Here is a 27766-nt window from a genome sequence, read left to right as displayed (position 1 = left end):
GCAGCGTCGTGTCTTACTTGAATAAATGCATACATGGGTCATCTCCTTGTGCTTTATGCTTGATTTTGTCCCATCAATATGTCATTTTGATTATAACATTCACAAAATAGAGTTTGATTCATTTCGTGGGTGATACCTCTGAAGTGGTACATATATACGCATTTCAAACATTTATCTAATAAAACATATTTTGATAATAAAATATTTTTATATTTATTTATGAAAAAAATAAACTATCATTTTGATCGTTCAAAAAAGGTCAATACTGACATACAAATTCATAATGTACATAGAGTACAAAAGATTATTATATTTGATGATAAAATTACGTTACTTGATGTATAAGCTCAGAGTTAAATGAACTAATATTAGCTAGTTGTGTAATTATTTAGATAGTTAATAGAAGAAATATTTATTACAAGGTGGTTAGAGTAGTATGTGATCTGGTGAGTATAGTGTGCAGAATTAACATGTAAGCATGACAGAATTAGTTAAATGGTGTTCGAACTAACAACTTTTATCTATGATTATATATAAGGCATACAGTACTTAGATGTCTTTTTGAGTTTTTCTATTTCAATTAAGTCACAACTTCTTCATTCTCTTCTTGCTCTCTCTAAACTGTTCACACTAGTAGCTATTCTAATTGCACATTCAACAAATTATATTTTACTATATGTACTAGAGTGAGCACTTTCAAAAACATCCATTTTTAGAATAATACTATATATTTAAATTTTTTTAATCAAGTCTAATCAAATTGGTCTAACATAACAAAAATTAATTATAACTAACATTATTTCAAGTCTTTTTGTTTAACTTAGTTAAATTTAATTCATAAAAAGATCTGAATGTATAGCATTATTATTTTTTAAAATATCTTTCTCTTCTCTAAAAAAATTATATCTTATCTCTCAACATTATCAATGTGCAATAAAAAAACAAAATTCAACTTTAAAATTTTTTCTTTTCTTATTCTTTAAATTGCTAAAATAAATTTCACTAAAAAATGACGTCAACTAAAATATTTTTTGGGTATACTTCTCAATATTCGCAGAAAATATTTTTCTTTTATGAAAGCTACATTAGTGTATTGGCTCAATATTAGGAAGGGAGGTGTTTTGCCGCGTTGTGACAGGACATCAGAGGCGTGGTGGGCACTGAAAACATGCATAGGGGTAGTGACGGGTAGCATAGTCTTGGTCTCGGAATCCTCGCCGCGCAGCAGGGTCTTCGCTAGTTTTCGAAGAGCCTGGAGCAACATGGGGGGCGTGTTGTAGGTGGTCTGCATGCAAGGGACAACCCCCCACTCTGGTAACCAGTGACGCTCAAGGAAGCTCTATAAATTGAGCTTCCGGGGACCATTTTCATGCATTAGTGTTGTTGTTGAATACTTCACAATTTTACAGTGAGTGGAGAAGTTGAGAGGCTAAAGCAGAGTGTTAGAGTTAGGGTTATTTGAAGAAAAAAATTATATAAAAAAAATTATTAATTTGTAGTGATTAAAAATGGTACGTAATTATACGGCACCCGAAGAATATATTATCAATTATTTGGATCATTCGGTTTATGTAAGTTCATAAATTTTATTATTTTATGTATTTACATTAAAAAAATTTTTATTTTTGTTGTTGTTGATATTATATGAAAATATATATTATTATTTTAGTATTATTATTTTTTAATAATATTTTCGAATAATATTTTTAGTTATCTAATATAATTATATATTTTATTTTATATAAATATAAATATTATTTACAATTCTTTTCCAAATAAAAATGTTATTTATATTTATTATTTTTGAATATAAATATTATTATTGATATTTATATATTTTCAAAATAAATATTATTTGTACTTATTTATTTTCGAAAACTAAATAAGTATAAATATGTTTATTTCTAATAATTTTTATTTATTTAAGCTAATATTTAGTGAATAAATATATTTTTGTTGAACCAGCTAAACAGGAATTTGATGGTTCGTAAACTGGATCCGTCGCTGATGTGATATCCGATGGTCGGAAACTACTTATGCTCAACGGGATTCTACCAAGTTTCTAGGATTGGGTTGATAAGAGAATTTTATGACTACCCCTTATTAGCGGCTTTGGTGGAAGGTGGAGGCCAGAAACTCATTCGTTTGTATTACCGGTGGGTGAGGTTACTGTGACATTGGAAGATATCGCTCATATATTTGGCCTACCCATTGATGGAGAGCCTGTGAGCGGATGGACAAATAGTAGTAGCGACTTCTTACAGAGCCAGAGCATCGCAATATTCGGTCGCGAATCGGCTGTTAGTAGTTCTTCGAAATCTTATATAAAGTTGGGTTGGGTTCGGACTATTAGAGACGCAGAGCCATTGGACACCGAGGAGTCTATTAAGAGATACGTCAGATGCCAGAATTTTTGTTTGTTAGGTTCGACCCTATTCACGGATAAGTCGACCTCATTTTGCGTTTGAATTTTATCTCAAATTTACGGTTAGATTTACTAGCGAAAACATCCAAAAGTAAGGCATTCATCATTGGCTAAACGCCGTGTTTCACTAATTTATGTATGTTGCGGTCGAAAATTTTTCATACTAAATTTGACGCTAATAAAATTTATTTTCGTGCCTCTATTTACAGTTGGATTTAGTTAAAAAATTTTAAATTTGAGATAATTTATTTTAAAGACACATTTTCACTCATAATTATCGAAAAATTCACTACTAAATCTGTTGGTAACATCTGTCTCTATAGCGTGACAATGTAACAAGTATATATACAAACATAAAGAAGCTAAGGAAAAAAAAAAAAAGAAAAAATTGCCAAAGAAAAAAAATGGAGAAAGAAAATTCGACCCGAAAAAAGGAACTTAATCAATCCTAAAAAGAAACAATATTATATATATTAACTACAAAATATTATGATTATTCATCTCAAGTAGGGATGTCATTGGGGTAGGGCTAGGGCTAGGGCGGGGGCGGGGGATGTCTCCCTGCTTCCCATCCCCATCCCCAGATTTGCTCCCCGTCCTCGTTTCTGTTTCCCGTCGTGAGGGAATATTGCTCTTCATCCTCATTCTCCGTAGAGCCCCACGGGGATCCCATTCCCCATTTATCTGATAACTCTAACTAATTATTAATTTGAGTAAACTACCATTGGTACCAACAAAAGTTGAAAATGCTGACATATCTACCCATAAAAAAAGGAAATTACCATTTGTACCCATAAAAAATGGTTTTTACAAGCAAAATTATCCAAACTCTAAAAAATTAATTAAAATTCCTAAACTACCCTTCTCTCTACCAGTGTCATCTCCTCTCTCTCTCTCTCTCTCTCTCTCTCTCTCTCTCTCTCTCTCTCTCTCTCTCTCTCTCTCTCTCTCTCTCTCAATGTTCTCATCTTTTTCCCACCACTGCCACCACCACCACTAACCCATCTTCTCTCTCTCCTTCCATTTTCTGAGCTCGTCGCCAGCTTCTCCTCGCCACCATCACCATCGACCTCGAACCAGAGCGCCAGCTTCTCCTCGCCACCATCACCATCGATCTCGAACCAGAGCCTACTGCGTCAGAGACCCTCCTCTTCAAGCTACCTTATCTCTGCCATAGCCAACCCTCTTCACCTCTTTTCACGTCGTAGAACCACCACCGTCACTGCCTGATCCCTGCCATTGTTATATCTACCTCTTTGCTATGTTCTTCATTACAGGTTCATGAACCAACCCATTTTTGCAGGCTCCGATGGTGCAACCAGCTCTCCCCACAGGTAGAGCATCAGGCCTTCACCCACAGGTGGATCGTCACGCTCGGTTCGGCAACAAGTGGGTGGGCCACCATAGTCCGACTCCTCTCCAGCAAAACCTCTATTTCTCTGCCACAAACCACCTCTGCCACAAACCACCTCATTGCCACTCCTTCGTCACCATAACCTTCACCTTTGGAAGAATCAAAATCAACCCAAAGAGGGATTTGAAATGGATGACGATGGGTGAGAGTCAAAATTAGATCTTGGTTTCAGCTGAATCTAAAGCTGTTTGAGGGAACAAAATATTGAAAAGGGTATCATGGAGAAAGCTAATAGAAATAGGGTGAAAAAGAACACAGATCTAAGGTGTGAAGAGAGTGAGGAGAGAAGATTAAATATGAACAATGAAACACAGAAGTCTCATGTATTTGGATTCACTTTTTCAGGGAGAAAAGAAAAATGGTGAAAGAGACACGCCAAGGAGACCGCGGTGGTGGCGGCTAGCGCGGTGGCCCGTCAGGGGCACTGGTTTGGTGATGAGGAGAAGGTAGCCCCGGTAGGTGAGGGTGGTCGGCGGTGAAAAGAGGAGAAGGGGCACTGTCGCTCTAGGGTTGCTAGCGGCTGGGTGAAGAGGGTTAGGGTTAGAAAGGTGATTGGGTAAAGGAGGTGGTGTGGTGGTGAAGATAAGGGTAATTTAGGGATTTTAGGTAATTTTTTAGAGTTTTGATCATTTTGCTTATAAAAACCATTTTTATGGGTACAAATGGTAATTTCTTTTTTTTTATGGATAGATATGTCAGCGTTTTCAACTTTCGTGGGTACAAATGGTAGTTTACTCTTATTAATTTCTATATGAATAGAGCTACAAGTATCCATCCTATACAAAAATAGCAAGATTTTATACAAAAAATCTAAACGACAAGATGATGACTTCTTTCAAAATGCACAGTGGAAGAATCCAACGGCAAGTCAGAGGACAGAGCAGTGAACGAGGTGGGAGACACGGCAACAGAGAGAAAAATGGATATGACGACATAGTTACAGAAAGGGACGCCGCAAATAGAGAGCACGATGAAGTGAGGGTGATGGCACCGTGAGGTGTGACGATGCGGTGAGAAGGGAGAGTGGCAAGGGAATGGCTGCAGAGAGGTTGGATAGAGTATGGACAGCGTTAGAGATCTCTAAATTGAAGAAGGGTTATGCAAATGAGGATTAAGGGTTTTGGGTTTCTATATATGTGAAATGACTAAAACACATATATGAAAAATAAACTATTAAAGACAATTCAGTAAATTTATGAATTTCGGGGATTAGCGAGAATCCCCGCTTGGGTCCCCACGCCTGCCTCAGAAAAATTTTGTTTCCTGTCCCCATCCCCACGGAAAAAATTCTTCACAGTCGGATCTCCATTCGAGATAATCCCCGTAAAAATCTCCACGTCTCAAGGAGTTTTGCCATCCCTAATCTCAAGTAGCGAGTAACAAAATACAATATAAAAATAGAAACAATATGCATTAGTTTTATTCAATAAAGAAAATTCACATCATATATTAAAATATTTGACCATTTTAAATTGATAAATATTGAATCTGATAAATAAAAAAAATAAAAATTAAATAATATATATATATAAATTAATTTTAATGTACTTTTGAATGACTATTTTAATTTGATGTAAGTATAAAACTTTGTCAAAATTAAATTCATTAAAAGATTACAAAGGCTATTTTGACTAAGTACTTTCAAAATAAGAAAAAGATTGATGAATGCACAACTTGCGATTTAGCATTTTAGATGTGGGCCTCTGCTTTTTACCTTTTCAAAATATTTTATGTTAGTAAAAAATATGTTCTTTTTTGACACACTCTACACATTATTTTATCAATGAGACGTATTTCACATAATCACATGTAAGTCAAACTAAAAATTCATAATTTTATTTCATTACTACTTACAAAGTAACTTTTACATAAGAGAAAATTTAAGAACTAACACTTAATCAGTACAAAAGGTAAATAATCACTACATTATAAATTTTATATCATTAAAAATACTAATAATAACTAATTGATGACTACAAATTACAAATTGTACCATTCTAAACTCCTTTTTACATTGCGTTTGTTTACAGAGACAAGACACTGAGATAAGGACACAGAGATACACAATCGTATTTGACAGAAGAAACATAGATAGAGACAATGTGTTCAGAGATACTGAATTAGTGTATTTTGTGTCCATCCTAATAGAAAGGACACGGAGACACTAACAAGAAATACAACTTATTTTTTATTTTTTCTTTCATTATTTTTGTTAATTTTTCATAATTATATTTTTTATTATTATATTTTTCATCTCAAATTTTTGGAATAAAAAAATGAGAATAAATTAGATTTTCATAATTTGTTCTAGTTTATCACAAACAAAATACACGAATACAAAATTTTGTGTCTTTGTCTATTAATGTCTTGTCCTATTCTATTCTTAATGTCTTGTCATATCCTGTTCTCAAAAACAAAACGCAGCCTAAGAAGTACAAACCCAATTAACTAACCTACAATTACTTATAAATACCCGTCAAATAGTTACAAATGGCACAAATAATATCCGCAACTTGCTTCACATATTCAGCATATTTCGGTAGCGAAGAATGATCAGGAAAAACAGGATCACTTGGTGAATCACCAAAAACACAACCATCAACCGTCGCCATAACACCAGAAGCAGCAACATTAACACCTTGGTAATCCTTCGCCTTCAGCATTTTCTCAGCGTATTCCACTTCGCCTAATGCGCCTTCGTCGTAATCGAAATGTTTCAAACACAATTCGTAATGATCTTTTGCATCTGAATTAGTTGAATTTCTTAATGAGACGAATTATGTTTGTAACGTTGGAACGAACAACACCAATTGTGTAATTTACAAGGGTAATTAGATCTGCACGGTTTGTACCACCGGGTTTTGAGTTTAGAATTTTTGAACAAAATGAAGGGTGTATGGTTGTGTTGCAAATTTTGTTCACTTCAACAATTTGGTTGGTTGCATTTGAGGATTGAGCAAACAAAAGGAAGAGTAGCACCACTAGAAAAGAGAGTAGCGAAGGTTTGATATCCATGGCCATGTTGAAAAAGAAAAAAATTACAGAGGATAATAATAGTAATACAAACTATTTGATTATTTTAGTTTGATGATGTATCAATATGAACCTATTTATAAAAAAAAAAAATTTGAAGAGATACCACTGTGTCATCACACTATGGCTTACTACTAATAAGGAGAATGATTCCCGAAAAATTAATTAGAATTTTTGGAATGAAATCATTTAGTCAAAGATTTCTATTATGTATCAAGGTACGAATGATTTTCCGTTTTATTCTGAAACTTGAGCAGTAATAAGTGGCCACTTGTATTTTACACGGACCACATTCTTTTAACCTTGACGGTGTCTTGTGTCACGTTGTATTGGCCATTAGGTTGCTAGAATTAACTTCTTTAAAATATGATTATTATTATTCTTAATTTTAGGATAAGTTACGTATATAAATTGTTTAAAAAATAAATTTATTAGATTGTAACTTTTTAATATATTAGATGAAATTATAATTTTTTATATTTATAGAAATTATTATAGGATATAGTGGTTTCAATTGAAATTAATTCGTTATAAAATTCTTAGTCTAAAAATATTTTTTATTAAGGTGAGCTAATTTGAAGTGGAAGTGGATTCTTAAAAGAAGCATGCGCAGGCATGGGTCAAGAGTTGAAATCGAGCAGACTTCGTCGAACAAGTATTCGAGTGAAAATTGAATGATCACTTAAAATTGTGAATCGAACGGTTACATAAGTCGAGAAGTTGAGGGCTTTCATCACGTGAGAAATTGATGGGTAACATTTTATTGGTAAAGGAGCGGGAACAGTTATCAAGGACTGCGCATACGAACAACACTGTGTAATTAGTGATCGGTTACAGAGATAGATTATAAATACTAGAAAGTGTTAGAGAATAAAGGTTGAAACTTTGATTCAAAAATTACTCACGCACACTCACATTCCCATAAACTTTCTGAGTCTGCTTCGAGTTAATTATCTGTAGGGTTTCTTCCATGTCTTTATCTTTTCAATTTATCTTTTCAACACCTTTAAGTTTCATGTCAAAGCCCTTTGACCCAGTCGAAGGCACTTTATTGCTTTCTTTAAATTTCAACGCAATTTTTTCGATTTCAACCAATTTTCTTTTTGAATTCATGGCTTTTAACTTCTTTTATTCTTTTACAAATTTTAGTTTATTTTTTATTTCAATATTCGTCTAATCGAAGACGCTTTGATGCACGTATAGAAAACTGGTATCTAGAGGAGTTGGTTTCGCTCTCAGACTATTAGAATCGAACCACCATCGATTTTGCTAAAAATCGACAAAATAAATTGGCACGCCCGGTGGGACAGTTTTAAAATCGAAGTGTGTCAAATAAATTTTTATTGTCATTTGGTGTATGCAATTGTGAAGTGGAAGGATTATTCACATGGCTGATGAAAAGGAATAAAAAAAAAGGTTGAAACTAAAAAGAGGATTTAAGAGAATAAAGGAGTGATGACCGCTTAGATTTGAGAATGAGAGAAGACTAAATTTGATTTTGTTAACTAATAGTCAAAATGATAAAAAGATAAAGTGGATTTGAAGCTTTAAATAATTAGGATAAATTTATTTATAATAGGTCATTTTAAATTTAAAATAAAAGTATATTATGTATGTATATATTTAAAAAAAAAAAGAGTGGGGGCAAATGCCCCCTAATCCACCACCTGGGTCCATCGCTGGTTATCTTCGTTGTTTTAATATCTATTTTTTGTGAAAAAACAAATTGTATTTTTTGAGTTATTTATTCAAATGCTACAATTTTAAAATAAGTACTTTTATAACTAAAAATTCAAACACAAAATAACCTATTTATAAACTGCTATTAATAAAAGTCCTTATACTTTAAATTCTTTTTTCAAAAGAACTTATTTAAATTATTTTCCCAAATTGAGCCATAAGACATGAAAACAGAAACTGCTCTAAATTTATTGAAGTTGCTGCAACGAATCAAGGGGTAAAGGAGGCTTGGAGCTCAGAGTTGAGAGCCACTTAAATAGGATGGAGACTTAAAGACAAAAAAAAAAAAAAACTCAAACCAAAAGAACACCAAAAGGGAATCAAATCAGCACAAGCCCTCTATGAAAACAACATTTGTAAACCTCCTAAAAAAATTTTCAAACCTTGCAGTTAATGAGACAAATAAAGCCCTACTAAACCACTAAAACCAATTAACCCTGGTCCATATTGAACCTCGTCCTGACCACCACACATTTCAATATACTAAGTGTTCTGTGCGTATGTAGCCGAGGTATGGTAACTTCTTCTGTTGCTGATCGAATTCGGGTGGGAGAGTTACAAGTCGGCTGAATTGGAACACCGCGGCAGGAGCACCTGTAAAACGTACTCTGACGCTCAAGTAAGAATATAAGTTATGAGAAGTGATTATAATAAATCAGAGTGAGCTATGTGATCTGTTTTACTCCGAGATTACCTATCTGCTTATATAGGGGTTTTAGATTGTTTGGTTATAGCCTATCTCGGGATCCTCCATTTTTGCCAAAGTTATCCTTAATGTTTACGTTTGACTTGTCAATGACGTTGCCGAGTTTTACATAGCTCGTCCGGATCTTGTGGGTCAGTTATTGTTTGATTCTGTTTTGTGATGAGATATTCGTTTGTGAAGATTGCCGTACGTTTGTGAAGATTGCCGAGATATACGTTATGTATCACTAAGCAACATCAAAACTTAAACCAAAATATAGAACCAGACCTCTCACACAACCACCAACACATCCCACCAATACCCATAGCCCACAATATTACACTAATTATGCCTTACCTGAACCAATTCCAGCAGTGAAAGAAGACCATGGAGGAATGCAAATTGTCTCAAATGTTGAACTCGCAATAGGCGGTAGCAATAATATGAAAGGAGGAAGCAGAAAAAGGCTAAAACTAAAACATCCAGCAAGAAACGAAGAAGCAAGAGAGAGACTATTTGTTGGAATCGGTGGTAAAAGAAGTTCAGAGCAAAGGAAGATAATAAATAAAAATAAATAATATATATGTTATTTTAATGTTTTATTTCTATTAATAATTATTATTCATGATCCGTCACCTTATAACTCAGTCTTTATTATGCATTATGAGTTATAACTCGGTGTTAACTATCATTCATTCTTTTGTTTGTAACTGACACCTTCATTACCGACTTAATGACCATCATTTCTATCTTAATGACCAAACGGTTATAACATCAATTTTATGCCTATAAAAAGAACCTTCTATATCTAATCTCAATAATACATTCTATATTCATAGAATTATTATAAACACAATATAACACATGATAACTTTCATTTCATGTCTTATATTCTATATTCATAGAATTATTATATACCTCTTAAACACTTACTGACTTGAGCGTCGGAGTGTCTTTTGCAGGTACTCACCCCCTTGTTCTCTCCTTGCCGACGTATAACTCATCCCGACGAGAAGCTTGAAGACATTCATCGACGGACGAGCTATACACCGGCCAAACTCAGCAAGAACAATTGGCGCCGTCTGTGGGGACGAGTAAAATAATTCCCACTCCCCTTAGGTTCATAAAATTTGATTTACATTCAAATTTTTGAACCAATCTTAACAATCTTTTTTAAGATTTTATTTAATACCTCTTATCAAAATATAATCTATCGTAACTTTTTATAAAGTATTTACTTTATACATTCAAATTGCTTCATTTTTACATATCATAATATTTCACATCTCATAATCGATTAATGAACTAATCCGAGAATAAACTCGGCTTTCAATCAACCCGAAACGAACTCGGTTTTCAATCAATCCGAGCACAAATTCACTTATCAAATTTGCTTATTTTTTTTCAAAGTTCTCTATTTACACAAGTAAAATTATATATTTTATTCAACATACTTTTACATTTATATTTTGAGTAACTAATACTTACTGATTTATTAGTTATATTCAAAACTCAATATATGTTCTATACAATAATGACATATAACAACCATGTCAATTGCATTTTTATTTCTTATGTATTATATTCTTACTGCTTAATGATTTCATTTATACAATTAAATGACAGTAATGATGAGTTTAAATATTAAAATTGGATTCCATCAAAAATTAATTATATATCAATTGTATATAACTGTTACACTATTCATTTTATACTATTAAATTTTATGTTACTATTTGTTTAATGTAGAAAATTAAACAGACAATTTACTATTATTACACGAGGAATATCCCTTGTCATACTGTAACTGCTAGAAACATTATACTAAATGTATAATTCATCAATAACTGTTATCTTACTGTTTTATTATCAAATTAAAGCATGTCCTACAAAACAAAATTCAGATATTCACATTTGGCATGTATGACATTCATATATGTCGTCTTCTTCTCTATAATTATCAACTTTAAGGTATATTTTTTTTACTTTGAACTATTTTACTTTTACAATATATATTATTCAATATATGTTGCGACTTTATACCTATTCATTTTCTCAATTTATCTTATTCATGTCAAACCTTCACTATAAATTGTAAATATTCAATAAATAATTGCTTTGAGAGAGAAATTTATCAATAAGTTGTTGTGGGTCGGAAAAATTCCCAAGACAATTAACCATTATATCCTCGGATCATACAATCGATTCTGTCAATGGATATCTATCTCTGAACTTTTCAATTCATATACAATCAAATGCTAAAATTGTTCTTAAGCGGAAAAGTATCCCCCACACAACTATCTTGATTGAATGACTCTTATCACTCAATTATTTTTTGAATAAGTGCCGACATAATAACCCGACTAAGCTTGGGGGCTCACCATATCATTATTCACTCATCTTTTAATCGAGTTATAACTCATTTTATTTTCTAAGCTTAGCCTGGATCATATGATCGGCGGACAAAGCTTGGGGGCTGTGATCCGTCACCTTATAACTCAGTCTTTATTATGCATTATGAGTTATAACTCGGTGTTAACTATCATTCATTCTTTTGTTTGTAACTGACACCTTCATTACCGACTTAATGACCATCATTTCTATCTTAATGACCAAACGGTTATAACATCAATTTTATGCCTATAAAAAGAACCTTCTATATCTAATCTCAATAATACATTCTATATTCATAGAATTATTATAAACACAACATAACACATGATAACTTTCATTTCATGTCTTACATTCTATATTCATAGAATTATTATATACCTCTTAAACACTTACTGACTTGAGCGTCGAAGTGTCTTTTGCAGGTACTCACCCCCTTGTTCTCTCCTTGCCGACGTATAACTCATCCTGACGAGAAGCTTGAAGACATTCATCGACGGACGAGCTATACACCGGCCAAACTCAGCAAGAACAATTCATATATGTCATATTATTTTATTTTTTGTTATTTAAAAAGATTGGTTTAATGATATTTTTGGAATAAATATGTTTAAAAGGATAAAAAAAAGATGTTTATCAGAATAAAAAAGAAGTTTATTAACTTTTTCTCATGTAGAAATAAGTTTTTCTAATATATTTTCTATTTTACAGATAGTATTCGATATCCGGTAAATGTGCAGATCGATTTCAAACATAAAGAATATAGATATTAGATTCGATCATAAAAAATGCAAATATTTAATGCAAATCAAATCGACCATACCAAATTTGATAAGCAAATTTTTTTAATAGAAAATAACATAATAATTAAATTGATACAAGGTTTTAAAAGATAAAGATATTGACCATGGTTCTGAAAACCGGATCGGACCGGCCGATTCAACCGGAATAACCGGGAGCCAGTTACCTAGCTAGTCCGGATAACGTCGAAAACCGACTGGCAAAGAACCAGTAAAAAAAATCGGTCGAACCGACAGTTAACCAACGAACCAGAAGAATCGTCTGGTTTTTTGGCGGTTTAGTGGTTTGCAATTTCAGATGCCAAATGACGTCGTTTTGGTTTTTTTTTAAAAAAAAAAAAGAGAAAGGCGTACGCGAAAGTTGTAACCTAACCCACTATGCCACTAACCCTAATCTGAGTAATCTCCCCTTTCTTCCCCTTTCCAAGTGCATTCAGCGCCAGCGGCCATTCACCCACCAAGGCCACTATTGCCACCAAGCTCCAGCTTCCAGAAACCATCGAGCCACCCACAGCCATCCACAGCAGCTGCAACCACCACCGCGTTCTGCTTCTCGCTGAGCCCGCCTCCTCGTCGCCGAACGTCGCCGAGCCCGCCTCCTCATTCGCCACCCACAACCATCCACAACAGTCGCGACCACCATCGGCCGAGCTCGCCTCCTCGTCGCCGAGCTCGCCGAGCCCGCCTCCTCATTCGCCGGTAAGACTCTGTTCTTGTCTTCTTGATTTTGAACTTGCTTTCTTTTGAATTCTGATTATGATTTATGAGTTCTATGCTTCTTGATTTTGATTTTCTGAGGTTCTGATCTTGATTTCTGAGCTCGCCTGTTCTATGCTGCCTTCTTGATTTTGGATTTTGATTTTCTGAAGTTTTGATCTTGATTTATGAGCTCGCCTGTTCTATGCTGCCTTCTTGATTTATGTTTTTGATTTTCTGAGGTTATTTTGATTGCTGTTTCATTATTTTCATGATTGATGTTTTTTATTTTGAATATGTTTTGCTGCTTCTGTTTGCTGCTTCATGAATCATGATGAATATTTTTTGCTGCTTTTGAATATGTTTGCTTTTTCATTATTTTCATGATTGATGTTTTTGATTTTGAATATGTTTTGCTGCTTCTGTTTGCTGCTTCATGAATCATGATGAATATTTTTTGCTGCTTCTGAATATGATTGCTGTTTCATTATTTTCATGATTGATGTTTTTTATTTTGAATATGTTTTGCTGCTTCTGTTTGCTGCTTCATGATGAACATTTTTTGCTGCTTCTGAATATGCTTGTTGTTTCATTATTTTCATGGTTTTCTGAAGTTGTTTTCTGGTCTTTGATTTTCTGATTGTTATAGATGGAACAATCACAAAGTAACCCACAACCACAAGATAATGCTGTTCAAGATTCTCAAACTGGTTCATCCAGAGGTAAATCTGATCCAGCTTGGCAGTATTTTACAATGAAGTATGACAAAAATAACAAGGCTCAATATACATGTATTTTCTGCTTGAATACTTACAGCCACAAGATAATGCTGTTCAAGATTCTCAATATGCCTGTATTTTCTGCTTGGTTTTCTATTTTATTTTATTAGATGGAGGAGATGTGGAACTTGATGTGGATTTGCCTAATGTTGCTGATTCTTCAAATACAGCTTCTTTTGGTGGTACTTCTGATGATGGTGGCTTTGGATTACCTGTTTATGATGGAGATGTTGGAACACTTAATGATAATTATGATTTTTGATGAGTTGCACCTTTGATTAGTTGAAAACTTGCTAGTAATTGTTTCTTTTGAATGTAAAACATTATGGGTTTGTCATTATGTACGTTTTTTTTTGTTTAGTTATAAACTTTGATGTTTGAAGTTGTTTGTGAACCTCTAATATTAAGTAATGGATAATTTATTATGTGAAATATTAAATTTTATTAAGTTAGAAATTATTGAATTTATATACTTAAGATTATTTTAAGTTTTTTAATAATTTTATTTAATATTTAATTAAACCGACGATTGAACTCCGGTCGAACTAATGAACTATTGAACCAGTAACCTCACCGGTTTATTGACCGGTCCGGTTCTCGCAACCTTGATATTGACTTACAATATACTATTTTCAAAGATTTTTAAAAACAGTGAGGGATATTTTGTATTTTGGATATAAATAAGATAGATAATAAAATTTAGTGTGATTGAATGATTAGCTCATTAATCTTCCTTTCTATATGTAATATTCTATTGGCCAGTGATAAATCCTTAAGGACATGTAAAGAGTTTTAATTGTATATATAACAATCTGTTAATTTTTAAAATAAGTAAATATTGAAAAAAATTATTTTCAAAACAAAGAAATTATATGGAAATCAACCATTTTTTCTTATTGAAAAATTATATAAAAAGAATACTTAGAAAGGTGGTTTAGCTTCATGATTTATTATATTTTTCATCATAAAACAAAGAATAATGATATCATTCAAAGAAATGTGCCAACTATCTCAACAAAATATGTGGCATTTAACATTCTTTTTCTGTTTCTCATCCTCCTCCTTTGTCAACATCAATACCATCATCACCTATTGAGGCTGAACCCATAAGCATCCTTCCTGCTCTTTTTTTAACCGGTTGTGAAAGTCTTTTCTCCTAATCCTTTATCCTCCCCCCAGTTTCATATAATCCTTTGTAAGCATGATAATATCAACCTTGCATGCATAGTCATAAACTTGAGGTTCAATTGACTGAACAGCTTTTCACTCTATCAAGGCAGCACTACCATTTCTCCATCTCTCAACAGTGTAATACCAAAAGCCTTTTCACTCTATCAAAGCAGCACTACCTTTCTTCCCAAATAGAGAAGACTTCCCTAATCCATCACGAGCAAATTCCTAAAAAATACATTGAACAATACTTTTTTAACCTTTTATATGAGCATACTTGATTTGGTTGTTGCAATAATATGTATTGAACACATGAAAAAATAGTCCCTTCTACCTTAGAAACACCTTTGAGATGTTAGACCAGATGATCTAATCATTAATTTTCTTTGAAGCGCTGTACAATTAACACTTTACTTAACAAACATCTATCTATGAAACTAAATTGTTGACAAAATTCATCATACAGAAAATTGTCTAGCTTTTCTTTTGGCTAAAACAGAATTCTTTTAAGTTTCATCCACAAGTTCTTTGTTGATTCTGGTGTAGTAATATAAGTTATGTTGGTCCAAAGAAATCCTTCAATACATCTTCCAGACCTAGCATTCTTGTATATGGTGAATGCTTCTTCCATTATTTTGGCCTGGGAGAGCAACTCTGCTCTCTTTCTTCCAGATGGATGAGTGAAGAGATAGTCCCAAAGTGCCCACTCACCCTTGACTTTTCCCAGCTTCTCATACACTGTGGGCGCCACCCGTGGATCATATCCGGCGGAAGCAATTAAGAGCATGCCAATGTAATCCGCTTCCATTTCCATCCTGAAAACAGGATTTAGTTATAAAAATTTTAAAAAGGAAAAGTTTCCACTTCAACAAAATATCTACCAAGAGAAATAAGTACAAGCAGCATGTAGATGATGATTATTTAAGCATAATCCGAAATTTAAAACAACATTGACATGCTGATAGATGGCACACAATAATGTCTCAAGGGAACTACAATTGAGGATGAATGAGGAAAGACATGTCAAAATTTGATTACTGTATCACAACAAACACCAGAGTTTCAAATGAATTATTAAATCCAATCTCACTCACAAATTTTATTCAGAAAAGATATCAACTATCATTCCCTCAATTGAAATTATGGTAAAGCATATGGTAAATGAAATGGAGTTCTTATTTGCTTGGAACTATCAAAATCTTCCATGAACTAATATGTTATGTGGAATAAAGCACTAAAGCAATCCACAACAGCATTCTACACTATTTTGAGAGCCATGACAAACATGATGTTAAGTAAAATGCAACAAGTATAATCAAAGAACCACAGAGGAAATTGACTTATTAGAAAGACATGAACCAAGTTATACAGTCGATAGAGTGGTAGCCTCAAGAAAAGAGAAGACATTATGGTGACGATTTCCGGGGTGACAAATCGATAAAGAATAAACTGCAGGATAGCAAACCACAATCTCTTCGTCATATATTCAGCGGTGTGTCGGGCCAAAGCATGACCAACCTAATTAAGAAGAAAAAACAGACAAAAAGCATAGATATCTTTCAGACGAATTAATAAACCAAGAACATTAGTTAAACAAAGCACAATTATACCTCATGTCCAATTATAGTGGCAATCTCAGCATCACTTTTAAAATGCTCTAACAATCAGGTGTACACAACAATCTTACCACCAGGTAGCCAAAAGGCATTGACATCCGACTCATTGACAACAAGCACCTCCCAATTCAATCCATCGAGATGCGAGATAGCTGGCCCTTTCTTTCTACTTTGCTGAACCCAACTGTCATCAAGGATTTCATCTTCCTTGTGCCAACCACTCTCTGCCTTACAATAAGCATTAGCATTAGTCAATAATTTCAAAGTCTCCTCAGTATCCCCTTCAAACCCTGTGACATGCTGATGCATAACCAACATCACTCCAAACTTGTTCCTTGCTCAACCCTCTCTGCAAGGTATCAATGATTTCCATTGATATCATCCTTATCCTCACACTCTGAGGGTGTATGGGAGGCAAGATCTTTCCCTTGAAACTCGCCTTCTTGTTCTCGAATTCAGCCTCACCAAGTTGCCTCTCCATGTCATTAGATAACAAAATGCAGCGGGTTCTCTTGGTATATGGAACTGTTTCTAAATTCCAAAAATGCATAGTAATCAATATCCCTGACCCGACCAACACTATAAAGAATACAAGTCTAGGATTCCGCATATTTCGGTAGCGAACAATGATCAGTTGGCGAATCACTAGAAACACGACGAACGTTAACCATGCCGTAACACCAGAAGCAGCATAATGCGCCATTGTCGTAACCGAAATGCGTCAAGTAATGATCTTTGGCATCTGAATCAGTAGAAGACTAATGGTGTTGGTAATATTGGAACCAACAACACCGATTGACGATTGTGTAATGCAGCACCGGGTTTTGAGTTTAGAAATTTTGAAGAAAATGAAGGGTTTATAGGGTTTAGGGTTGTGTTGCACATTTTGTTCACTTCCACAATTTTGTTGGTTGCATTTGAGGATTGACAAATAAATGGAAGAGTAGCGCCACTAGAGAAGAGAGTAACGAAGGTGTGATATCCATAGCCATGTTTGATAATAATAGTAATACAATCTATTTAATTATTTGATTATTTATAAATAAAAAAATTTGAAGAGACAACATTCTGGATTACTGCTAATAAGGAGAATGATTACCGAAATATTAATGAGAATTTTGGAGTGAAATTACTTTAGTCAAAGATTTATGTATTTATGTACCAATGATTTTTGGTTTTATTTTGAAACTCTAGGAGTAATAAATGGTCACTTATGCTTTATTGCTTTATGCGGACAACATTCTTTTGACCTTGACGGTGTAAATGCAATGTAAATATGTAACGAGTCTACATGGAAATTGAAAAGTCACAATCACATATTAGTAGTAAAAGTTTTGACTAGTGGTCTTATATCCCATGACATAAATATGAAGTCAAGATTTGTTTAATTTATTTTTATGTAAAATTAATAATTAAAAATTATTAGATAAATATATATTAAATTATTTAATAATTTTTAATTAATAAATTTATATGAACATAATTAAAATAATAACTGAATTTATATTGTAAATAAATATTATTAGAAAAATAATATTTTTTTTTGAGAAAATAATAAATTTGATCTTTTCTCTTTTGTTATAAAAAAAATTTAATACGTAAATTCTTAAAATGATTATAATAAATATATATTAAAAATTAATTATTAAATCAATTATTTATGTTTAATAAAATATAAAATATATATCGATCTGTTAATTTGTCGTCTAAGATTTAATATTATATATATCATATGGTAGATAACATTTTTCATAAGAAATTAGTCAATTTATGGGAAGAAGAAAATAATTTAACTAGGTATCCTTTAGAAATTGTATAATTTTCAGTTTTTTATTATAATAATTAAAAAAACAAGTAAAACAAACACATCTAAAAATTATAAATAAATTTAGTATCTTTTTAAAATTAAATACACATTTAAAATACAAACTAAATAAAATTAAAATTTAAAATTTTAATTTTAATTTTAAATTTCTGTTTCGAATTTAATATATTTAATTATTAATGTATTACGATTTAAATATACATACAAAAATTAAATTAGTTAAAATTCAAAATTTATTTTTCTATGTTGTGAAATACCCATAAACTCGTATTGGTGCTGCTGTTGCTTGATCTATAAATGGAAGCAGGCTTTCAATTCATTCATTCCTCTTCTCATTAATCCCTTTTCTTTTTTGCGTTTACTATGTTTTTACTTTTCTTTCTCTCATAGATATTCTATTTTATTTTTCTCTTTCTTCATTTTCTTTCTTTGTCATTTTAGGCTTTATTATGTTGTTGTTCTATTTTTTTCGCATTACTTTTAAAATGCATTCTTATAATTTTAGATATATTTATGTTATTTATTATATTCTTATATACATATATAAATTTATACTTAATTTTAGATGTATTTATGTTGTTCATTATGTTTTTATATATATATAAATTTTTTTACATAAATTTTAGATGTGTTGATAAAATATTTAGATGCATTCTTATAATTTTTTATGTGTATTTGAGTTTAATTTTTTATGTTTAATATGTAATTTAGAACTACAATAACAATAATTTAGATGTGTTAATACATAATTTTAAATGTATTTATGTTATTTATTTAATTTTAGATGTGTTTTTGACATAAAATTTAAATGTTTTAAATAAAAAAAATAATTAAAGTGAGTTTAATTAATTTTAAAAACTTTACTGAATTTAAAAACTTTATTGATTTAATAATAATAATAATAATAATAATAATAATAATAATAATAATAATAATAATTAAAAAAAAAAAGAAAAAAAAGGTGTTAAAGAGTAGGTGGAGTTCACATACTTAATAATATAATAATTAATATATTTTGGTCATAGAAATTTATCATTTGATGGCATTGTTTTTGTAACATTTTCTTTTCAGGTATGGGATGGGGACCCTTACCTTCTTTCTAAGGTTCTGAACTATTTAATTATCCTTCATGTGTATGTCATTTAAATATGTCTATCTATGTATTGTATGGAATATTATGGATGGGCTATATATACATTGGATTAAAATTATGGATGGGAGAGTAAATATTAAATGAAAAAAATTTGGTAACAAAAAATTTTCAACGATAATTAACTAAAATTTTTTATAATTTATTTTATTTATATTATTTAACAATAATTTTATTTTTTATTTCATTCTCTTATCAATCTATGTCTTATATTCTTATCAATCCCATTTATTAATGATATTAATTATAATATCATATTTCTTAGTATTAAGTATTCTTATAATCAATACTTAATATTTTTTTTATGATTTGATTTTTATATTTAAATTTACAATAAAAACTAATAATAATTATAAAAAATGGTAATGATAATTTGTATTAAATGAGTTAATTGTAATTTATTTTTTATTTTTGTTAAGTCATTTATTATCATTTAATGGAGATACAAAACCTGCAAGTTATCCTAATATGGTTTTGTTTCCATTAATTCAATTATTTTCGTTCAAAATTCACAACTCTAATACCATTGCAAGCACAATTAAAAATTTAGAACAGGACAATAAATTTTACAAGAAGTCGTCTTTATCATTAAAAATAGTATGACAATTGAATTCGACCTTAATACGGTACCTATGGTAGAAGGCGCTGATGAAGAATTTGAACAACAGACGGACTCACCCGACGAGGTTGTTGTCAGTCAACCAATTTTTGAGAATATGAAAAATCACACTAGTTTTGATGAGGTACGGTAATAAACTGATTTTTTGTGTGTGTGTTTCTATGTGTATTTATAATTATATTGTACTACTATATTCATACACATAATAACATGCATATGTTCATATACATAACATCCATAATTACATACAAATAATATCTAAAAATTAAATTCATGTTTATTAGATATTACATTCATACACATATCATTTTTTAGTTATTGCATAAGTAACTATAAAGTTAACACAAATATTTTTAAATTTGATCATAATTGAATTTTAAAAAAAATGTCAAATTCTTAGTTTAATTTATTCAATTGATAAATTTACTCATAACATCCATAAATTCATACACATAACATCCATAATTTGTACTCATAATATTCATAATTTCATACCTATCATGTCTATAATTAATAAATTTTTATAATTAATATTATCAAATTTTAAACTATACGTCTTATTGTATTTTCTAAATTATTCCATATGTGTACTAGTAGGTCATGATTTTAATTATTTTAATATTTTATTTAATATTCATATGTATGCTTATTTATTGATTTTAATATGACGAGTTAATAATTATTTTTAAAAAATTATTTTTAAATTTTTGTTTATATTTATATTTTATTTTTTATTTTTTAATAATCTATATGTAAAATATAAGTTGTATAGTAAAAATTGTTAAAAATTTTTAATTTAACTTCCATAATTTTTACAGAAAATTATTGCATTTAATGGATAATAATGTGATTGAGAGAGGTTAGGAATTTGATTTAAGAGAAACTGAAATTGATTTTAAAAAGAATATTAATAGTTCCAAACATGCAGCAAAATAGTAGGTGATAAGAAGAATAAGTAATAAGAAAATATATATCACTTGCTTATCAAAAAAATAGAAATTTTTACATGACATTTTTATATTATAATTATTCTTTGATTACCTAGTATCACTCGTACTAAATACTTAAATAGGGTCATCTCAACCATTTTACAAAATACGGGTATGTAGTATGTACCTTTGTAATAGTGTACCATGAAATAGGGAATGTATGTGAATTTCATTTATGACACAAAGATCCCACCCCTTGGTTGTATGTATCTTCATTTTGATTTCATTCTTATTTCTTTGAGACTTTCTTATAATGGAAATAATATCAAAGAAGTTTTGAGCTGATCTAATTTTGAACTAGGTTTAAAACATATATAGTTATATTTTAAAATAATAAAATATATTTTTACCATCTAAAAAGTAATAACTTAAATTAAATTAATTTTTCTATAATAAATTATTTAATTATGCTAAGTGTCCACAAAACATCAGCTATCAATTAACTACTGTATATAAAAATTATATATTTAGTATTTTATAATAAAATTTTATTATACTATTGTGAAAAATTTTAATTAATTATTTATTTATTATAAATTTAATTATTTTATTATCATAAATTTAATTATAGTGATAGTTAATTATTTAATTAAAAAATATATAAATAGACAGTGACGGATCCAAAATATTCTATTAGTGTGGGCAAAATATATATAATATAATAATAATTTTTATAATTATACTATGATGTTATAAAATATAATTATTCTTTAAATTATTTAACCAATAAATTAAAATAATAAAATAATAAGACTCTCTATTTCGAATTTTAAAAACCTCCTTTTATTAGAAGAGGTTGATGAATTATTTTGGAATTCAATCTCCAATGATGAGGTTCTTTTGAAATATTTTTCCATTACTAATAGAATAAAATTATAAATTTTTGTTAATTAATTAATAAAAAATTTCATAATTTTACACAAATTAAAAATTACATTATAAAATTATAAATACAAAATTGATAAACATATATCATTCAAATTAATTTTCAACAACAACAACAACTAATAATATTTCGAATTCCTAATTCCTAATAAGTCAATACACAAAAATAATTAACAAACAAATTAATGAAACTAAATTTGCAATTACATCATCAGAACAATAATGAAGCAAATAAGTGAATAAACAATGAAGCAAGCAGATATGAGTAGTGGTGGCTTGGCCACAATCGAAGAAGCATGACAGAACCAACCTTTGCAAGGATCGCCGTTGGAACTCAACGCTGCCTCCACATGATCGTTCGGTGCTCCTCGCGTTGCGACAATGCCGTCGTGAAGCACACTTGTAGAACCACTCGCGACGCCGTCCTCGCCGCTTTGGATCCAGCCGCCTCCATCATGCACGGTGTCCTCTCCTTCCTTCTTTGCGATGGCGCCGACCTCGGCGCCACTGCCTCAATGTAGAACTGCAATTTCGCCAGCGCCATTTGCTGTCCCAAGGCCAACGGTCGCCTTTGTAAACGAGAACGGTGGCTTTGGCAATGGGAGATTCAACCCCTCCGCTGCTGCTCCGCCGTCTTAGACGGCAACTTCCTCCTTGACCAGAGCCGTTTTCTCCAAATGCGCCAAATGTAGATCCAGGTGTTCTTCGAATTTTGCATATGCAATTTCTGGTAAGTTGCTGATTCTATTTGAGAGCGTAACAATTTTTCTAGAATTATGAGGAGTTCTTATATGTTCTTCATAAATTTCACAATCTGGACTTGTTGAATTATGAACTGAGCCTGTGAAATTGAATTTGTGCTCTGTTGTTGGTGAATATTTTGCTGAATTGCTTGTTGAATCTGAATTTGCATAGACTCTTGCCTCTCATTTTTCTTGAAATTTTGCTGATATTGTTGCGATTGATTACTCTGTTGATTCTTTGTTTGTGTGTTTTGGATGCATTGCTGATGATTATGGAATTGTTGTTGTTGCATTCCTTAATTCTATATCTTCATAAACCAAATCTGAATTCTGGAATTGCAGAACTGGAAGTGCTGAATTTGCTGCTTCTGGATTTGGTGAAGTATTGTTGATTGGTTGAAAATCTGAATCTGATTTGGCTTGAATCTAGAATATTGGTTGAAAATGCAAAAGGGGATTAAAGTGTGTTTGGATGGGTGGGGTGAAACGGCGTTGTTTTAGTGCGTGAAAACTAATATGTCTTCTTTTCAAAAGTTACAGGCTACGTGTCATCCCGTAACGGCCAAGTCAACACCACGTTTGCCATGTCAGAGTTTTCCGTCGAGTCCAACGGAATGATTTCAACGGAAGGATAAATTTGTCCACGTTTTAGAGGGGTCAGGGACATGAATGTATTTTTCATTCTTCGGAGACGAAAATATCCGCAGAAAAAAAAAGTCAAGGACCTATTTATCCTTTATTTAAAATTATTTATTTTTGTAATTATTGAATTTATTTAATTTATTTAAATAAAATATTCAGTTATGCTACACATAGAAGTCTTTTTGGCTTACAAGTCTTACAAGTTTGGCCAAACCCAACAGAAGCTACGGTCACCCACAAAAGCGTGTTAACACGTGCATCACGTTTCCAAAGCGCTCATTCACCATTATGAACGACTCTTCTTCTTCCTTAATAAAAATCACAACTATCATTTTTTCTTCGCGTTTTTCTCCTCTTCCTCTTCTTCCTTCTTCTTCTCCTTCTTCTTTGTGTTTCTCCTCCTTTTTCTTCACGTGTTTCATCTTCATCGTCGTGTTTCTCTTCCTTCTTCTTTTGATTTTGCAACATTATGTATTTTTTTCTTCTTTGTTTAATTTTTTCTCCCAAAAAGAATTATGAGAATATGAAATAAGAAGATGAAGAAGAAGAAACAGCAGAAGATGAAGAGGAGAAAGAGGAAGAGTTCTGAATTATGCAGAACTTATCAGAAAATCTTCGTTTTACACCCAAATTTGCTGCAAATACAGAAATGAGTTATGCTACGTGTACACTAAAATCAACCACCAAAGTCAGCCACTAGTATAAAATACATACTGGAATATTAAACCAAACATGTATTTATACACAAATATATTGGTGGATGATTTTAGTGGCTGATTTTAGTGTACAAATAGCATTTTTGTACAGAAAAAATATTTCCTCTAAAGCTGCATTTTTTTTCTTCTTCTTCTTCTTTGTTTGATTTTTTTGTTTTTATTCTTATTAAGAGAGTAAAACAAGAAGAAACTTGAGATTTGAGAATGTAAAAGAAAAAAGAAAAGATGAATAAGAAAAAAAAGAAGAAGAATATGGTGATGAAGATTAAAAAAAAAGAACCAGCAGAAGATGAGGAGGAGGAAGAAGAAGAGTTCTAAATTATGCAGAACTTATCAGAATAAAAATACACCCAAATTTTCTTAAAATACACCTGAATATCTTCGTGTTACACCCAAATATCTTCGTTTTACACCCAAATTTGCTGCAAATATAGAAATGAGTTATGCTACGTGTACACTAAAATCAGCCACCAAATTCAGCCACCAGCATAAAATACATACTAGAATACAAATATACATTGAAAATAAATTAAATCACACATGTATTTATACACAAATACATTGGTGGCTGATTTTAGTGGTTAATTTTAGTATACAAATAGCATTTATGTACAGAAAAATATTTCCTCTAATGCTGCATTTTTTTTCTTCTTCTTTTCCTTATTTCTTTATTTCTTTTAGTTAAATGAATATAAGTTCATCATTTTTCAAGTAATTTTGGAGCATTATGTGTTTCTTCTTCTTTTTCTTTGTTTGATTTTTTTGTTTCTATTCTTGTTAAGAGAGTAAAACAAGAAGAAACTTGAGAAGGTAAAACAAAAAGAAAAAGATGAATAAAAAAAAAGAAGAAGATGGTGATTATGATGAAAAAAAGAAGCAGCAGAAGATGAGGGGGAGGAAGAGAAAGAGTTCTAAATTAAGCAGAACTTATCAGAATAAAAATATACCCAAAATTTCTTAAAATACACCCAAATTTGCTGCAAATACAGAAATGAGTTATGCTACGTATACACTAAAATTAGCCACCAAAGTTAGCCACCAGTATAAAATACATACTGGAATACAAATATACATTGAAAATAAATTAAAGCATACATGTATTTGTACACAAATACATTGGTGGCTAATTTTAGTGTACAAATAGCATTTTTGTACAGAAAAATATTTTCTCTAATGCTACATTTTTTTCTTCTGAATTGAACCACACCTTAGCCACTTGATTGGATTCAAAACAATAAAAGGAGGAAAAGACTTGTAAAGACTTGTATGAGAAAAACGCTTGTATGTGGAGAACAAACTGCTCATCAATACCACAGAGGGACTGCAAAATACACCCAAAATACACCATATTAAAACAAGCATAAACTATAGAATGCAAATAGAACTATAAAACCATCATAAAAAAGAACAAACATCAGATTCATGAATCATCATTAAACAGAAACTAAAACAATTCAACTAAAAGAATAAGATTCACTCTCAGTGAGATGAAAAGTCATAAACTATAAATACACCCAAACTTTCTTAAAATACACCCAAATATTTTTGATTTACACCCGAATGTCTGATATAAAATGCGAAAAATTCATCAGAACTAGTATATTAGATTCAATTCAAACAAGGAACAATAAACAACAAATTTCACAGGCAAAGTCCATGCATTATTCAGCTACACAATCATAAACTATTAACTGGATTCAAATTCAGATTCAATTATTAATTGGAATTAAACTTCATTGGATTCAAATTCAAAATCTACTTCGCTCTGGTTCAGCTGACAATCTGAAGTTGAATCATCCATTATCTTCAAAACGATTTCAGAGCTTGATTTTAGAAAGGGTTAAGTACTTTTTCGTCCCTAAGGTCTAAGGTAAAAATCAAAATCGTCCCCGATTTTTTTTGTTATTAAAATCATCCCCAACGTTATAAAATGTTATAAAGTCGTCCTTCTCTATTTCAATTATATATTTTTGACCAAAATATCCTTAACTATTAATAAAAATAATATTAAAAAAAAATCCACCCTACCCCAGCCCACTCCCAGCATCTCTTCTTCGCTCTCTTCCCTCCTACCCCCAATCTCCTTCCTCCTACACTCTGAGCCTCTTTGAACTCCCCCCCCCCCACCCCAAACCCATTCCACCATCATCATCAGTTCCCAACAAAAATTAAACCCCATCCCACCATCATTAGTTCCTAATAACCCTCCTTCATTAACTTGCTCTTATCTCTCTCACCTACGTAGTTGTGCCGTCACCTCCCGACCGGAGCCGAAGAGTTTCCGTCCGTAGCAAACTGCCGCCTCTCAACTCGCCCACAACGACGACCACATCCACCATGAAGGAAGCCCAATCATTATCCCGCACAACCCCCTCCCCTTGCCGTCCGTGGGTCATGAAGACGGTGACTTTAATTTCGTTAGGTTGAAGATGGTGAAATTTTGGACCATGGGGAATTTATCATCTCAAAACTCTTTATTTTTTGGTGTCACACACCCTTATCTGGGTTCAATTTCTTTCCTTTTTTTTCGGTTTATCCCCAAAATGGGTTCATCTGATTGGTTGTTCAATAGGGAAAGAACTCTTCATGATCAATTTTTCTATTTTTTTTTATTTCTTAACTTCATTGTCATTTCTTTGATTTATTATACTCAATTAGTATCTTAATTCAATATCACAATTTGGTATTGTTTATGTTCGTTGAGTACTCTTTGATAGTGGGACTATGGGAATGTGGTGATATCATTTGCTTTTTCAGTGAAAAAGCCAAAAAAAAAAGAAAGAAAGTGAATTGACATCATTAACCTTGAATCTATGTTATTGAATCAATGCCATTGCTTTATTTATTGCAGTTGCAGATTTGATAATGTGGAGACAAAAGAATATTGCTGTGGGAATATTATTAGTCAGAGAGTAGGAGGAAGGGGATTGGGGGTGGGAGAGAAGAGAGCGAAGAAGAGATGCTGGGGAGTGGGGTGGGGTGGGGTGGGATTTTTCTTTTTTTTTAATATATTATTTTTATTAATAGTTTAGAATAATTTGCTCAAAAAAATATAATTGAAGTAGAAAAAGACAATTTTATAATATTTTGTAAGGTTGGGGATTATTTTAATAACAAAAAACAGTTGGGGATGGTTTTGATTTTTACCTCAGACCTTAGGGACGAAAAAAATACTTAACCCTTTCAGAAATAATGGAAAACGAGAAGGCAGCTACTCTCATGAAGATGCCAAAAACATCTTCTCATGATGATCCTTGTTTAAAAAGTGTAACTTATTTATTTTGTAACACTTTAAATAAAGGTAACACTTTTACTTCAAATAAAATCAAGCCTTACAATCTATTATTCAATGGTCAAAATGATATATCTTCACATGATGACAATTATTAAATTTTCATTGGAGTAGCCACCAAACGAGAAAATCAAAGAAAGAGAATAGAGAGAGAAA

At 31.4% G+C, this 27766-nt stretch overlaps 1 pseudogene; it reads right to left on the bottom strand.

Annotated features, from left to right (window-relative positions):
• Positions 1-16321: 16321 nt before the first annotated feature.
• On the bottom strand, positions 16322-17637 carry LOC112698306 (mitochondrial metalloendopeptidase OMA1-like; annotated as a pseudogene).
• Positions 17638-27766: the final 10129 nt, after the last annotated feature.

This window comes from Arachis hypogaea, chromosome 16 (genome assembly GCF_003086295.3).
Source record: "Arachis hypogaea cultivar Tifrunner chromosome 16, arahy.Tifrunner.gnm2.J5K5, whole genome shotgun sequence".
Classification (NCBI taxonomy): Eukaryota; Viridiplantae; Streptophyta; class Magnoliopsida; order Fabales; family Fabaceae; genus Arachis; species Arachis hypogaea.
This window is presented reverse-complemented; position numbering and strand designations above follow the sequence as displayed.